Source organism: Triticum dicoccoides, chromosome 5B, assembly GCF_002162155.2.
Source record: "Triticum dicoccoides isolate Atlit2015 ecotype Zavitan chromosome 5B, WEW_v2.0, whole genome shotgun sequence".
In the NCBI taxonomy this organism is placed as follows: Eukaryota; Viridiplantae; Streptophyta; class Magnoliopsida; order Poales; family Poaceae; genus Triticum; species Triticum dicoccoides.
In genome coordinates this window covers 345,878,841-345,896,356 of record NC_041389.1, presented here as the reverse complement: position 1 = coordinate 345,896,356, position 17,516 = coordinate 345,878,841, and positions in this window count along the sequence as shown.

Below are 17,516 nucleotides of genomic sequence, written 5' to 3'. Positions count from 1 at the left end.
TCACGGCTACCACCTCGGATCAGCTATAAAAGGAGCCCCCAGGCTCCCCCTCGACCCAGCGCCACACCTCCACACCACCAGAGCCCTGCCTAGCCACTGCGAGGACCTCGAGGGGGCCTCCTTCCTCGACTCCGGCCGCCCCGATCAGCCTCGGGCTCCAGCTCGATCCACTCAGGTGAGGCCATCCCTACCTCCCATACCTGGTCAGCAACCTCCTAGTGCACCCACACTCCTAACCCACGCCCCAATTTGAAGCTTGCAGCTCTGTTGGAAGAGAATCAACCTCGCCCAAACCACCGTCCGCCGGAGTTGGGGCCGCCGTCGACGTGGTGCTCGCAGACGCTCAACCCCACCACCCACCGGTGCGGAAGAACATCTTGAACCCATAGGTACCTCCCGATCCCCCTGCCTCGACGTGGATCGCCGCCGGCGACCACCGCAACCCTCGGGCGTCAGCGCGCCCTGTCTTTTCTCTTTCAAACATTCAAACCTGACGGGTGGGACCCCCCGTCAGCCTCTCTTTTCTTTTAAACGAAACGTTTTCTGAAAATGCCTTCTGGCAAAGTATGTCTCCACTCTGGATTGGCGTATTATTAAACGGAACCTTTGATGTTTTTATAAAATGAACCCTGGAAACTTTCTGTTTCATTACAGAAAGGTCCCTGGACTAAAAGCCTTATAACTTTTAAACAGAAAATGATTTTTGATTGATTCTTTTTCTGTCATCTTTATTTTTCTATCTAGTTTTTTATCGTATTTATTTGAAAAATATTTGGAGAACTTTTTGTGCACACACGGTATTTATGTTAGAACGTATTTTTCTTTATACCGTAGATACCGGAGGAGGTGACGGAACCGCGAACTTCACCGAGATAGACTCCGACTACTCCGAACTAGGCAAGCATGTTTGAACCTTTGATATGATCAGTGTTTTGCATGTTTGCTTTGAGTAGCTAGTTTATGGCATGTTCATATATATATCAGTAAGTGTTGTATAGCATGCAAAGTTGATGCAAGTGAGCTTCGAAACTCCATATACATTTTGATGTGAGTCTACATGATCATGTGGTGACATGAGAGGTGGTAAGATGGCAGTGTTGTCGCATGCCAGTCTTATGCCAAACCATTTAACTCAAGTGTTGACGTGGATCAAGTCACGTTATCATCCATTACTTCCTTTTGTGCTACCACATGTTTTCTGCAAAGATATGGTTTAGTAAGTTGCAAACCACTTTCCTCGTACACACCAGATAGAGAGGCCGTGATGAGGGTTCCATGGACCTGGATTTAAGCCAGTCATCCGGTCAGGGGGCATGGGTGTTTCCGCTTGGGACCGAGAGGGGGGCACCCCTTAGAGCGCGCGTATATAAATTTGATCCCATGCTATTCGAGGTTGTAGCCTCCCCGTCTCAAAGTTTTTCTTGAACGTTGCCTAGGGTGATTCCTGGCATCGTGAGGTGGAAATGGGTGTGTACTGGTTAGATGTGTTTCTGCTAAAATATCGTAAATGGAACTTGTCCTTCGTGACTACCGAAATCCGTTGGCTGTGGTTAAATAGTACAAACTCTGCAGAGTCAAAATCATCCAAGAAATCATATCTTGATCAACGACTGTGTTCATCCTATCCTTGTTAGTATCAGTCTCAGGGACAAAACTCCGGTGAACAAACATGAGTGTTTCATCTGGTTAATGATTTATTCCCGTGGTTGGACTAACCCGTTTATTATCATGTGTTGAGTATTTCCTGTGAGTGATATATCTTCATGAATTTATTGAATACAAATGATGGAATATAAGCCCTTTCTATGATGTCGCTCAGACGTCCGACTGTGGCATCTCTGTTATTTATTATAAGCCCTTTTCGAGATGTCGCTCAGACGTCTGACTGTGGCGTCGCTGTTATTTACTTTCATTATAAGCCCTTTCTGAGATGTCGCATAGACGTTCGACTGTGGCACGCACTGTCATTTACCTTTCAATATAAGCCCTTTTCGTGGCGTTGCCCAGACGCCCGATTGCGGCATGATAATTTATTTATTCCACCTTTCGAGGCGTCGCTTCAGACACCCGAACGGTTTTTAGTTATTTGGTTGGGATTTCGGGAGGATTACCGCCTGACTTCCTTTTTATTCTGCATACCGTGCAAGTTCATTATTTGAGTGTGCATTGCTAATTGCTCATGACGCATCATGTTTGCATTTGTTATATCTTATGTCCGGACTGTCTTGCGAGTACATTCAAAGTACTCATCTGGCTTGTTGATTTGGCCAGATGTTGACGAAGGCGATCTCATGGATGAAGAGTTCGATAGCGAGTCCGACGCCTAGAGGAGTCCCAGTCAGTCCCATGCGAATCCTGGAAATTTGGTCACTTGTATCATATACGCTTCCGTTACCCAAATAAATTCATCGAGCCTCACTTCGACGCCCGTTGTGCTGAAAGATTAGGAGTCATGTCATCCACTCCACTATGACTTATCCACCACCACTTTTATTGCGAGTCATTAGTATGCCACCACACCATTGTGTCATATCCGCCCTTATGTATAATTATTGGCGTGCTTGTAATAAATTGTTGAGCACCTCAGCTCAACCTTGTAATATATTTTAGTCCCACTGGACTTGTTTATCAAGATTTTGTCTACCAGTAAGGAGGATTTTTCCTCATACTGGAAATAAAATGGTCGGTTTCTCAATAAGCATTTTATTGAAAAACCGGTCGTGACAATATGAAAGTTTTTATTTTACCCAAGTTGGATGCCCATCATATTAGGACTAATTTTATAACCAAAGAAAATTACCATGCTGTTCTAAAAGACTCTTAAAATAATATAAGTGAAGCATGAGAGATCAATAATTTCTACAAAATAAAACCACCACCGTGCTCTAAAAAGGTATAAGTGAAGCACTAGAGCAAAATTGTCTAGCTCAAAAGATATATGTGAAGCTCATAGAGTATTCTAATAAATTCCGATTCATGTGTGTCTGTCCAAAAGGTGTGTACAGCAAGGATGATTGTGATAAACTAAAAAAAGCAAAGACTCAAATCATACAAGACGCTCCAAGCAAAACACATATCATGTGGTGAATAAAAATATAGTCTCAAGTAAAGTTACCGATAGACGAAGACGAAAGAGGGGATGCCTTCCGGGGCATCCCCAAGCTTAGGCTTTTGCTTGTCCTTTAATTTTACCTTTGGGTGCCTTGGGCATCCCCAAGCTTAGGCTCTTGCCACTCCTTATTCCAAAATCAATCAAATCTTTACCCAAAACTTGAAAAGTTCACAACACAAAACTCAACAGAAAATCTCATGATCTCCGTTAGTGAAAGAAAACAAACCACCACTTTAAGGTACTGTAATGAACTCATTATTTATTTATATTGGTGTTAAACCTACTGTATTCCAACTTCTATATGGTACATACCCCCCGATACTAGCCATAGATTCATCAAAAATAAGCAAACAACACACGAAAAACAGAATCTGTCAAAAACAGAATAGTCTGTAGAAATATGTAACTCTCGAATACTTATGGAACCCCAAAAATTCTACCAAATTATTAAGTCCTATCTAATTAGATTATTAATCTTCTGCAAAAAGAATCAACTGAAAATCACGTTTCTGTGATTTATGAAAACTAATCTCGTGCGTGCAAAAGTTTCTGTTTTTCAGCAAGATCAAATGAACTATCACCATAGGTTATCCTAAAGGTTTTATTTGGCACAAACACTAATTAAAACACAAAACCACATCTAACCAGAGGCTATATGAATTATTTATTACTAAACAGGAACAAAAAGAAAGAACAAAAATAAAATTGGGTTGCCTCCCAACAAGCGCTATCGTTTAACACCCCTAGCTAGGCATAAAAACAAGAATAGATCTAGGTATTACCATCTTTGGTAGGCAATTCTTCAATTGAACACTTATAACCCTTAGGAGTTTCCTTCTTTTTATTAATGATCAAACTCCTAGGCAAGAAATCAATAAATTCATTTGTAGCAAAAGGTTCCTTAATCATAGCGAAAAAGTTGGGGGTGAACACTTATTGATTTGAGATCCGCAGTTTCTTTACTAGAAGATCCACCCTTATTTTTAGGAACATACATAAATTTAGCAACTTTGCTAGTAGGAGGGTTTGAAGTATTTCTCACGGCAGAAAAAGCAGAACGTAAGTTGGTAATAATATCCTCAAGTTTATCAATTCTAGTGGAATCTTGATCTAATTTTCCATCAACTATGAGTTCTTTTTCTTTAAAACTTTTCAGAGTAACTTCTACCTTAGATCCATATTGGGTAATTTGGTTGTGGATCTTTTTATCCAAATTCTCAATCAACTCCACAGTGGCAACTTTATTTTCAATAATTTCAAGCCTTTGCATCACGTGTTCCAAAGTTAAAATAGTTCCATTAACCAAAAGAGGTGGTGAGCCAAAAAATCTATCATAGCATTATAAGAATCAAAAGTATGGCTACCCAAGAAATTCCCTCTGGTAATGCTGTGAAGAATATATTTGTTCCAAGGAGTGATGCCTACATAAAAATTGCGAAGAAGAACGGAAGTAGATTTGCTTCTTATTGGATCTATTCTGAGCATTGCAAATTCTGTACCAAGCATCTTTTAAATTTTGTCCCTCCCTTTGTTTAAAATTGAGAACTTCATTATCGGGAGTACTAACAATGATAGAAGGACTGGCCATGACGACGAAATAAACGATCTAACACATGGACACACAAGAAGCAAACAAAAAGAGACGAACGGAAAAAGGGCAAATAAACCAGCAAGGGTGACGTGTGGGAGAGGAAAACAAGAGGCAAATGGCAATAATGTAATGCGAGGGATAAGAGTTTGTGATGGGTACTTGGTATGTCTTGACTTGTGCATAGATCTTTCTGGAAACGATGCCAGAAAGCGAGTTGACGAGAGATCAAATCTTCATTTGACTTGGCGTAAGCCTCCCGGCAACAGCGCCAGAAATCCTTCTTTCTACCTCTTGAGCATGCATTGGTTTTCCCTTGAAGGGGAAAGGGTGATGCAGCAAAGTAGCGTAAGTATTTCCCTCAGTTTTTGAGAACCAAGGTATCAATCCAGTAGGAGGTTACACGCAAGTCGCCTTGTACCTGCACAAACAAATAAGAACCTTGCAACCAACGCGATAAAGGTTTTGTCAAACGCTTCACGACCACTTGCAAAAGTGAGATCTGATAGAGATAATAAGATAAATATTTTGGGTATTTTTGTTGTACAGATTGAAAAGTAAAGATTGCAAAATAGTGAACAAGATGCAATGTAAATAAAAGAGATATAATACGATGGAAAGAGACCCGGGGGCCATAGGTTTCACTAGTGGCTTCTCTCAAGATAGCATATCTTATGGTGGGTGAACAAATTACTGCCGAGCAATTGATAGAAAAGTGCATAGTTATGAGAATATCTAGGCATGATCATGTATATAGGCATCACGTCCGTGACAAGTAGATCGAAACGATTCTGCATCTACTACTATTACTCCAAACATCGACCTCTATCCATCATGCATCTAGAGTATTACGTTCATAAGAACAGAGTAACGCATTAGGCAAGATGACATGATGTAGAGGGATAAACTCAAGCAATATGATATAAACCCCATCTTTTTATCCTCGATGGCAACAATACAATACGTGCCTTGCTGCCCCTGCTGTCACTGGGAAAGGACACCACAAGATTGAACCCAAAGCTAAGCACTTCTCCCATTGCAAGAAAGATCAGTCTAGTAGGCCAAACCAAACTGATAATTCAAAGAGACTTGCAAAGATATCAAATCATACATATAAGAATTTAGAGAAGAATCAAATATTGTTCATAGATAATCTTGATCATAAACCCACAATTCATCGGATCTCGACAAACACACCGCAAAAAGTATTACATCGAATAGATCTCCAAGAAGATCAAGGAGAACTTTGTATTGAGAATCAAAGAGAAAGAATAAGCCATCTAGCTAATAACTATGGACCCTTAGGTCTGTGGTAAACTACTCACACATCATCGGAGAGGCTATGGTGTTGATGTAGAAGCCCTCCATGATCGATTGCCCCTCCAGCGGAGTGCCGGAAAATGCCCCAAGATGGGATCTCACGGGTACAGAAGGTTGCGACGGTGGAAATAGGGTTTCGTGGTGCTCCTAGATGTTTTTGGGGCATATGAGTGTATATAGGCGAAAAAGTAGGTCAGTGGAGCCATGAGGGGCCCACGAGGGTGGGGGCGCGCCTACCCCCCTGGGCGCACCCTCCTACCTCCACTAGTAGAAAAAAGGTCTAATGTGCAGCTCATTAGTCCCGGTTTGAAATTGAGTCAGCACTAATGTGACCATGAGTGCCGGTTCCAATGGCTAGGCGGGCCGCTCTCATTAGTACCGGTTCGTGGCGAACCTTTAGCACCGGGTCGTGCCACGAACCGGTACTAAAGAGAGTGGTGGCAAAATGTTGTCAGACTGGGGCCCATCCAACACCTTTAGTACCGGTTCGTGCCACGAACCGGTACTACAGGTCATCCTACATATAAACCCTTCGTCCAACTCACTCTGTTCTCCCCCTTTCCCCTCTCCTCTCTGTTCTTCCTCTCTTCCCCTCGAGCTCATCACACAGTTTGCCTAGATTTTGTCAAGATTTGAAGGCCCCCATCCATTCAAGTGATCACAAAGGTTAGCAACTTTGTCCTTTCATCTCTCATTGCTAGATTAGCTCTTGTAATGCTTTATATAGTGATTAATTTGTGGGTTTTAGTAATTTGGGAAGAATTATATGTGGTAGTTTATTTGATTTATATGCAATTTGAGCTTAAAATAACTCTTAGTTTGCATATGTAGGTGTGGTTTACTTAGTGCCTTCCCGTCTCTGTCGTAACCACCGTCGATCGTCCGCACCGACTCGTCGCCGGCACCACCTTGTGATGAGCCTCTTGTTCTTATCTTTTTTAATAAAAAATTCATGTTTGTGCGATTTAGATATATAGTTACTTGTATACTTATCTTACCCATACGTTGTTTGTTATACATAGTGCCATGGTTTTGATATCCGTCCCCGTTGGCCCTCGTCCGTGTTATGATTTGGATGTGGTATATTCTCTTTTAAAACAATTTGTTGCATTTCATGTTTATGAAAAATTATGCCCATCAAGTTGACATTGATATTTTTATCTAGGAGGTATGTGAACCAGAAATTCCAACCGACCCTACTGTCAATAGGTTAAATTTAGTTGAAAGAGAAAACGAGTATTTGAAAGAAAAATTGAAAATAATTGAGGGGGAGAAGATGGAATTGGAGTTGCATGTTGCCGATGTCATCTATGATCACTAGATCAAGATGGAGAAAATGCGGTTGAAGATTAGAAAGATTAGAAAATATGCCATTGATAGTGAGGCTTGGTATCATTATGTTGTTGGATCAATTGTTACCTTAGTTGCAATCCTGATCGCATTTGTTGTTGCATTTAAATGCTTTAGCTAGAGAGTTATTTGTATGTTGCATTTAAGTGTTGTATGAACTTTATTTATGAACTTGTATTAATTTGGTCTATTCGGTGGTGTGTAATGAAGATGCGCCGGCAATGGATGTACGATGACCGATGCTCTCCCCAGTTCATTGATGGCGTGCATATTTTTCTGATTGCGGTTCAGGCAAACAAGCGGGCGGATGGTTTTATGCCTTGTCCATGTGTTGGTTGTAAGAATGATTACAATTACTCTAACTCAAGAACCATTCACGTCCACCTATTTGAGTCCGGTTTCATGCCCCACTATAATGTTTGGACCAAGCATGGAGAAAGAGGGGTTATGATGGAAGACAATGAAGAATAAGAGGACGACGATAGCTATCCTAGCCATGGGTTCCCTGAATATGATGATACAACAATGGGGGAAGAAGCTGAGCCGACAATGCGAGAAGAAGTTGAGCCGACAATGCGGGAAGAAGCTGAAGAAGAGGCATCAGATGAGCCCGCTGATGATCTAGGTCGGGCCATTGCCGATGCAAAGAGAAACTGTGCAAGTGAAAAGGAGAAGACGAAGTTGCAGCGCATGTTAGAGGATCACAAGAAATTGTTGTACCCGAATTGTGAAGCTGACAAGAAAAAGCTGGGCACCACACTGGAATTGCTACAATGGAAGGCAGAGAATGGTGTATCTGATAAGGGACTTGGAAAGTTGCTGGTAATGATAAGGAATATGCTTCCAAAGGACAACGAATTTCCCGAGAGTACGTACGAAGCAAAGAAGGTTGTTTGCCCTCTAGGGTTAGAGGTGCAGAAGATACATGCATGCCCTAATGATTGCATCCTCTACCGCGGTGAGTACGAGGATTTGAACGCGTGCCCGGTATGCGGTGCATTGCACTATAAGATCAGCCGCGATGACCCTGGTGATGTTGATGGCGAGCGCCCTAGGAAGAAGATTCCTGCCAAGGTGATGTGGTATGCTCCTATAATACCACGGTCGAAACATTTGTTCCAAAACAAAGAGCATGCCAAGGCGATGCGATGGCACGGGGAATACCGTAAGAAAGATGGAAAGTTGAGAGTACCCGCTGACGGGTTGCAGTGGAGAAAAATCAAGAGAAAGTACAGGGAGGAGTTTGCAGGTGACCCAAGGAACGTATGGTTTGGTCTAAGCGCAGATGGCATTAATCCTTTTGGGGAGCAGAGCAGCAACCATAGCACCTGGCATGTGACTATATGTTTGTATAACCTTCCTCCTTGGTTGTGCATGAAGCGGAAGTTCATTATGATGCCAGTGCTCATCCAAGGCCCTAAGCAACCCGGCAACGACATTGATGTGTACCTAAGGCCATTAGTTGAAGAACTATTACAGCTGTGGAATGGAAAATGCGTACATAAGTGGGATGAACACAAATAGGAAGAATTTAACCTAAAGGCATTGCTGTTCATGACCATCAATGATTGGCTCGCTCTCAACAACCTTTCAGGACAGACAAACAAGGGATACCGTGGATGCACACACTGTTTGGATGATACCACCAGTATATATTTGGATAGTTGTAGGAAGAATGTGTACCTGGGACATCATCAATTTCTTTCGAGCAGGCATCCCGTAAGAAAGAAAGGCAAGCATTTCAAAGGTGAGGCGGATCACCGGACGAATCCTCGCCACTGTACTAGTGCTGATGTACATGATATGGTCAAGGATTTGAAGGTAATCTTTGGAAAGGGTCCTGGCAGACAACTTGTTCCGAAGGACGCTTACGGATGCGCACCCATGTGGAAGAAGAAATCTATATTTTGGGACCTGCCCTATTGGAAAGACCTAGAGGTCCGCTCCGCAATCGACGTGATGCACGTGACAGAGAATCTTTGCATGACCCTGCTTGGCTTGTTGGGCTTGTATGGGAAGACAAAAGATACACTGGAGGCACGGGAGGACCAACAATGTATGCATGGAAAGCACGGCATACATCAGGGTCATGCGAGCTACGCTCTTACCAAAGAAGAGAAGGGAATCTTCTTTGAATGCCTGCTCAGTATGAAGGTATCGTCTGGCTTCTCATCGAGTATAAAGGGAATAATAAATATGGCAGAGAAAAAGTTCCAGAACCTAAAGTCTCATGACTGCCACGTGATTATGACGCAACTGCTTCTGGTTGCATTGAGGGGGCTTCTACCGGAAAATGTTCAATTAGCCATTGTGAAGCTATGTGCATTCCTCAATGCAATCTCTCAGAAGGTAATCGATCCAGAAATCATATCAAGGTTATAGAATGATTTGGTGCAATGTCTTGTCAGTTTTGAGTTGGTGTTCCCACCATCCTTCTTCAACATCATGACGCACGTCCTAGTTCACCTATGCAAAGAGATTAACATTTTGGGTCCTGTATTTCTACACAATATGTTCCCCTTTGAGAGGTTCATGGGAGTCTTGAAAAAATATGTTCATAACCGTGATAGGCCAGAAGGAAGCATCTCGAAGGGCCATGAAAATGAGGAGGTCATTGAGTTTTGTATTGACTTTATTCCTGACCTTAAGCCGATTGGTGTTCCTGAATCGCGGCATAAGGGCAGACTGGATGGAAAAGGCACGCTAGGAGGGGATCAAATAATATGTATGGACGGGCATTCTCTCACTAAAGCACACTACACAGTTCTACAGAATTCCACCTTGGTGGCTCCATATATGGAGGAACACAAGAATTTTCTATAGTCCAAACACCCGGAGTAGTCTAACGACTGGATTACACGTGAATGAACGGGGATTTTCGCCGGTTGGTTGCAGACACGTGCCATGCATGAGGGTGATATTCAAGATGACATGTACTTGCTGTCCCAGTTACCATCTTCGAATATAATAACTTTCAAAGGGTATGAGATAAATGGGAATACATTTTACACGATCGCCCAAGATAAGAAGAGCACTAACCAAAACATCGGTGTTTGCTTTGATGCAACAACTAAGACGGGAAAGGAAACATATTATGGTTACATAGAGGACATATGGGAACTTGACTATGGACGTGGTTTGAAGGTCCCTTTGTTTCGGTGCAAATGGGTTAATATGACACGAGGTGGGGTAACGGAAGACCCACAATACGGAATGACAATAGTGGATCTCAACAATCTTGCATATGCGGACGAACCATTCGTCCTACCCAATGATGTGGCACAGGTTTTCTTTGTGAAAGACATGTCTACCAGGCCGAGAAAAAGAAAAGATAAGGAAGCGAATGCGTCATATGATGAGCCAAAGCGCCACATAGTTCTTTCAGGGAAAAGAAACATCGTGGGAGTGGATAACAAGACAGACATGTCAGAAGATTATGAAAAGTTTGATGAAATTGCTCCATTCACAGTGAATATTGATCTGAGCATCTAGTTAAATGATGAAGATTGTCCATGGTTACGGCGTAGAGGGACACACGCGAAGAAAAAGTTCCACACCCAAAGATCCCACTCTGGGATGTGATAGGCTTCACTGTCATCACTTTCTTCTCTAGTGACTTTTCAGACTTATATATCTGGAAAGTGCCGCTTCGAACAAACCGAAGGGAATCTTTGTAATAGTTAGGGTACTTATGTGTTTTGGCATTTGAAACGCGAAGAAATTTTATGTGCAAAAACTGGATGCACTTCGTCTACAAATTAGTTCGTCAAATAATTCAAATTTAAACTATTCAAATTTGAAAACTAATGGCACTAACAGAAAGTTTGTAATTTTTGTACCTAAAGCAAAAATATTCAGAAATAAATAAAGTAGAAAAGAAAAAAAACTAATTTTTTGAGACAAAAACTAAATAAAGAAAAGTTAGTTCGTCAAATAATTCAAGTTCAAACTATTCAAATTTGAAAACTACTGGCACTAATAGAAAGTTTGTAATTTTTTGTACCTAAAGAAAAAATATTCAGAAATAAATAAATGAAAATAAGTAAAATGGAAAAGAAAAAAACTATTTTTTAAGACAAAAACTAAATAAAAAAGCCCACCTACTGGGCCGCAGCGGCCTGCATATGTCTAGAAACCCAATCTGTAGTTGGGCCAGGATGCAGGCCCGCAAGGCCCAATAGGCCCACAGGGCAGAGCGGCAGAGTTAGGCCTAGAAGCCTGCTATAGAGAGGAGTTCAACAGAGCAGCCACACTGGGACTTTTAAACTGGTGCGGGCGCCCCTCGGCTAGCGAGGTGGGACTAAACTTGCCCGCACCACACCTGCGCCAGCGCACACCTTTAGTACCGGCTCATGGCTCCAACTGGTACTAAAGGGGGGGCCTTTAGTACCGGTTGTAGCCACCACCTGGTACTAAAGGGGGTGCGCTTCCCACCGCTTCGCCTAGCCAAAACAGACCTTTAGTACCGGTTGGTGGCTCCAACCGGTACTAAAGGGGGGGGGTTCTATATAAGAAACTGCTTCAAAAAATTCAGTTTCTCATCTCTCCCTCTGCTCCTTCTCCTTTGCCCCGTCGCCGCCGCCCCTCGTCGCCGTCCCCGTCGCCGTTCGTCGCCGTCGCTGCCGCCCCCGTCGCCGTCCCCGTCGCCGTCCGTCGTCGTCCCCTCTGCCTCGCCGTCCCGTCGCCTCGCCGTCGCCATCGCCGTCACCTCTACCTCGCCCGCGCTGTGAGGCCCTCTCCCCGGCCCCTCTCCTCCCTCCAATCGAAGCCGCCGCGCCACTGGCACCGTAGGTGCACACGTGCACACGCGCCCACACACAAACACACACACACACACACACACACACGCACACACGCGCGCGCGCGCGCACGCACACACACACATGCACACGATTCTGTTTTTAGTTTTTAGTTTTTTCTGTTTTTTCTGTTTTTGATACAAATGTTTTAGATGAATTAATTAATTAATTAGATCAATGTCAAATAGTATATGGAAATGTTAGAAATGTTATAGAAATGTTAGCAATTTTAGAAATTTTAGTTTTAGCTAAATGAATTAGATTAATTTCAAATTGTTATAGAAATGTTAGTTTTTAGGTTCTTATAATTTTAGTTATAGAAATTTAGAATTTGCATATAAGAAATCACAATCCTATCATCTAAAAAATCTTACTTTTGCGACGTATAGTATTTGTTCTCGACGATGCCCGACCCGCATCCTCGCCGTCGACCCATTCGCGACGACGTCCTACTTCAGAGGACCCATGTCCGGGATTGGGCTCCGTCGGGCTGGCACTGGGAGGTGCTACCTTCAGGGGCTCGCCGCTTGGTGAGGAACCCAGGTCCCGTCGTCGACCCTGAGCTCCTTTGGTGGCGTTCCCGTGGGCCACTTTCGGTGCAGAGGGAGTCGGCCCTGCCGGAGGTGGTGCGTCGCCGTGTCAGGGAGGAGGACGAGCACGTCCGTCGCTACATGGCTGTTATGGACGTCAGGTTCTCCAGTACCTGGCAGGGTCTTTAGGGAGATGACCGGAGCTATGATCCTGTGATGGTTCCTTCTCTTTGGGTGTCCACCGCCCGCGCCTCAGGAACCACGAGTGGCCTAGATTATTTTGCAGTATTCAATCTTTATTATCTAGCTATCTACTAATGTATTCGATATATAATATTCGAGATGATGTATTCGAGATTATATATTATTCGAGACGATGCATATTGTGTACTATGTTTCAGGATTTCCTTATTGATTGCATGCATGCATTGTAATTTGAATACTAAATTGTTTTATATTTCTTCTGGATTAGTTAAATAAAAGCTATGACGGACAATACCTGCAGAGAGGGAGAAGAGGCCATGTTCGAGATCATACGCTCCCCTCACGCGCCAGATGATCGAAATGAAGAAGATGACGACTCCCAATATCTGAACAATACAGGGGAGGGTGATGATACGATATTCGATGGCGACAACCGAAGTGATGAAGTCATGGACGATGACTTTGATTATGATGGCGAAGAAAACGATTATGATGGCGAAGAAAATGTTGATCTTGAAATAACAGAGACCGATGAGGTATATTTATATAAGCAGGCATGTGGTGATCATCACATGTTTTAAATGATTTGAAGATATATTAATGAATCGATCTTTCTTCTTTCAGCCCTCCGGATCGAGCAAATCTTCTACAGGCAGAGTGCAAGGCCCGGGAAAAAAGTTGAAGGAGGGCGTAAAGTACAACATCGATGCCATCAAAACTAGTGGTGAACCAATAGCGCCGAAGAACATTGCGAACAAGTTAGTTCGTCAGTGCGGAGTTCTTGTGAAGGACCAACTCTCGATCTCCCCTCAAGAATGGAGAGAGCCATCAAAGCCCCGTCTAGATCTTACTTTTGTCAATGACAGAGCAAAAACTGCGCTTTGGGAAAATCTCATGGAACATTTCACCCTACCAGATCATTTCACAGCTGCAGATGTGGAGAAAGTCAAGGACGCTACTCTTAGGAAGATGGCAATTGCATTCAACAACCACAATAAAACTGTATGGAATAACTACGTCAAAGAAGGAAAGAAGACTCCAGAATTCAAGGGCACACTGGAGAAGGAAAGAGAACACTGGGATGCTTTCGTGAAATTCAAGGAATCAGAATTATGTAAGGAACGGTCCAAAAAAACAAGGCCAATGCTGCAAAAAAGAAGCAATTCCATAGGCTGGGGCCAGGTGGCTATGCGGTGGCAATGCCTAAGTGGGATAAGTCTGAGCAAGAGATGCGGGGCTGCACAGGTCACTCTAGTTACATTGAGCTGGCCCCAGGTGCAGAACTTGGTTCTATGCGCATGGGGGCGTCGGAACCAAAGACAGGCGAGGTTTCGAAGAAGGCATGTCTTAAAGGAGTTGAGGTTAAGTTAGTTGAAGCAATAGAAGAAGCTTGAAAGGGGGTTTTCATGCCCAACAGAGAGAACGACGAGCTTACGCATGCCATGGGAAATCCTGAACACTCGGGAAGAACACGAGGCAAGGGCGTTGTTCCGTGGTATGAGGGATTTTCTGAGTGGAACACCTGATGAGGATACAGACCTGGGGTAGGGTCATGGGCCTAACCCATACGTCCTACCCAAGGTCACTACCCTAGAAGATAAGAAGTCCAAGAGGCAACAAGAGACCCCCAGTCAAAGATGTCGAGTGCAATCCACTCGACCAGCCATATCACTCAGGCGAACCCCTACCTATTGCCACTCGACCATTCAAGGAATCACTTGACCCACCGAAGATCGGGAGTCACTCAACATTGGAACGGTCAGGCGTTCACTCCATAGTATTTAAGGTCATAAATAACACTTAAGGCTGGCGTTATCAGTAAAACCCCTACTTTATGTACATTAAGCCCCTCGTAATGGACACTCTATATAAGCCACCCCCTCCTCTGGGACAAGTGTTCGCACCCCCTGTAACATCATACACATATAATCCAGTTGATCGCCTTCGGGCCCCGAGACGTAGGGCTATTACTGATGAAGTCATGTACCTAGGGTAGGGTCATGAATCTGTCCCAGGTACCCTCCCCAAGGACATCTACAGAAGAAACTGTCTTCCAGTCGACCAAGGGAGATTCCACCCGACGGATTGGAAGACACTCGACCATGAAGACTCACTCGACCACCAAGAGTTCAAGATCTACTCTGTATCCAAACGGTTTGTAATTAAGTAGTCTTTATTGTCATGATGACAATTTATGCAAGGGGTTACCAGTAACGCCTAGCCTTAATGTACTTTAAACCCTCCGCTACGTGGGTTGTCTGGGGTCTTGGCATCCTCTATATAAGCCACCCCCTCCACTGGCAGAAGGGTTCGCACCCTTGTAACTCTCACACATATAATCCAGTCGACCGCCTCTGGGCTCCGAGACGTAGGGTTGTTACTTCTTCCGAGAAGGGCCTGAACTCGTAAAACTCTTGTGTGCACAACTACTCCATAGCTAGGATCTTGCCTCTCCTTAGTACACCACTACATTACTGTCAGACTTAGAACCACGACAGCTGGCGCCCACCTTGGGTCAGGTGTCTTAGCGACTTATTGGAGAAGTTGCAATTCTTCCGATCGCCTTCATCATGGTTTCTGGCGGAGTTCTGGTCGAGGGCCGCGAGATCCGTCTCGGCGCACTCACATTCATCGCCGACGACTCCGCTTGGCCCCAGGAGGCTCCACTCGACATCGACGCGCTTCCCGTCCCCGGGGCAACGCACTTTCGCGCGTGTGTCCGCGGCGTTCTGCTACGGCAACCATCGACTCCGTATCGGTCGACTCCTGCGTCGTCTTCCTTCCCCGTCTCCCGCCAGCGCAAGCGCTCTGCTCGGTCGAGGCTTCAGTGGTGGGTGAGACACGCAGTGGCTCGCCAGTAGGCCACCACCAAAGTCGCGGCGATCGAGCCTGATGAATCTCTCTACGGCCTGTTCGATTTGTCGACTGGCTCCATAGAGACCGCATCCGAATGCGACAGCAGTGATCCAGCAGCGGAGGTCCTGATGGTCAATGGGCCTCGTAGCCCTCCCGGCTTCCCCCACACCGATGGAGGGGACGGTGGAGGCGACCCCCTCAGGTCCACGAGGAGTATCAACCCGAGCCACTCACTTCTCTACAAAGAGAAGAGCTTCGCCGCTTGAACATGGATGCTCTGCATACTCCTATCGTAGGAGAAACCCCCGAGGCTCGCGCCTTGGAGGACGCGCGTTTGGCCAACTTAGTTGAACGCACTCGACTGGAGAACCTCCAGCGAGCACTCGACGAGCGCGCGCGGCAACGAGTACCGGACGCTAGTCGACGTCAACTCTTTCCACCGCCGACTCAGGTATACCGAACCCCAATTCAGAATCTAGCAGCTGCAGCCCGTATAGCAGAGTCAATTCAGCCCTCTCAGTCAGAGGCTGGTAGAGGCTTGATGCAGATCAGAGATTTGCTCCGAGTAGCGGGGGATCAGAATTCAGCTGTGTCACAGTCACGCAATAGAATTCACAGTCGATCCATCGCTACGAATACAGTTCAGTCGGCTCATAGCCCAAGATCACCTCCGCGGCGTGAGGGACGTGGGGGTCGACGTGATCAATATGAAGACCGATTCGATCGCGATGAGCGGCGTCGAGTGGCCACTCCTCCCCCAAGGGGTGGGTCTTACGCCCCTCGGCAACAAGACGACAGACGCCAGCACAGTGTTGGGCGAAGAGCTTCGGTCGACCCCAGGGAACCAGGCTTTGATGAGAGATCCATTATCGTGCAAGGTCTGGTCGACCGGAACAGAGCTCACCGTGAAGGCCATGACAGAGATGCACCCACCAGCAGCAGGGTTTATGTTTCAGGACCAGAGTGTTTTAGCAGAGCCATCAGAGCCGCAGTGGTCCCTCCCAACTTCAGGTTGGCGACTGGGGTGAGTAAGTTCACCGGTGAGTCCAAGCCCGATACTTGGCTTGAGGACTACCGAGTGGCTGTTCAGATTGGCGGTGGGAATGATGAGGTGGCCATGAAGCACCTACCGCTTATGCTGGAGGGTTCGGCCAGAGCCTGGCTGAATCAATTGGCACCTAGCAGCATTTACACTTGGGAGGATCTTACCCGAGTGTTTGTCAGGATATTTGAAGGAACTTGCAAGCGACCAGTAGGTTTGACTGAGTTGCAAGTCTGCGTGCAAAAGTCAAATGAGACCTTGAGAGATTACATCCAGAGGTGGATCACGTTGCATCATACAGTGGAGAATGTATCTGACCACCAAGCCGTATGTGCCTTCAAGGAAGGCGTTAAGAATAGAGAATTGAGTTTGAAGTTTGGTCGGACTGGAGACATGACCCTGAGTCGAATGATGGAGATTGCCACCAAATACGCCAATCATGAAGAAGAGGATCGACTCCGGAGTGGCAAGTACAAGCCAAGCCAGTCAGAAAAAGGAAACTCCAATCGGAAGCAGAAGCGGAAAGCCGAGCCAGCTGCTCCTGGAGAAGCCCTGGCCGTGACTCAGGGCAAGTTCAAAGGGAAGCCCAAAGGATCCTGGAACCCGAAGAAAGTGAAGGATAAGGAAGGAAACGACGTGATGGATTTGCCATGCCACATCCACACGAAGAAAGATCAAGAGGGTAATTTCATTTACCCGAAACATACCACTCGCC